General features: G+C 33.5%; 1 protein-coding gene across 1 annotated transcript in view; it reads right to left on the reverse strand.

Moving 5' to 3' along the window:
* PAPOLG (poly(A) polymerase gamma) overlaps positions 1 to 254 on the reverse strand; it is a 19,878-nt gene that overhangs the window by 5,695 nt on the left and 13,929 nt on the right. The window lies entirely within an intron of this gene.

Here is a 254-nt window from a genome sequence, read left to right on the forward strand (position 1 = left end):
TTTGCCAAAGGATATCACACCTCTCAAGAAATACCTTTTCTGTTCAATCTCTCTGGATTCAAACTATAGGCTGTGCTTCACTAAACTAAGAGCACACAGTTATGCTAATAAAGTACAAATAAGTACATTACTTTATTTCTACATCTGTCAAAAATATTAATGGAAGATGAACACAAAGGTTTACATACAAGACTGCATGTAATTACAATGTGACAACTCATTGACTTTCAAAGTTCTGGGATGATATCATACGC

This window comes from Haliaeetus leucocephalus, unplaced genomic scaffold, assembly GCF_000737465.1.
Source record: "Haliaeetus leucocephalus isolate CR32 unplaced genomic scaffold, Haliaeetus_leucocephalus-4.0 Scaffold450, whole genome shotgun sequence".
In the NCBI taxonomy this organism is placed as follows: Eukaryota; Metazoa; Chordata; class Aves; order Accipitriformes; family Accipitridae; genus Haliaeetus; species Haliaeetus leucocephalus.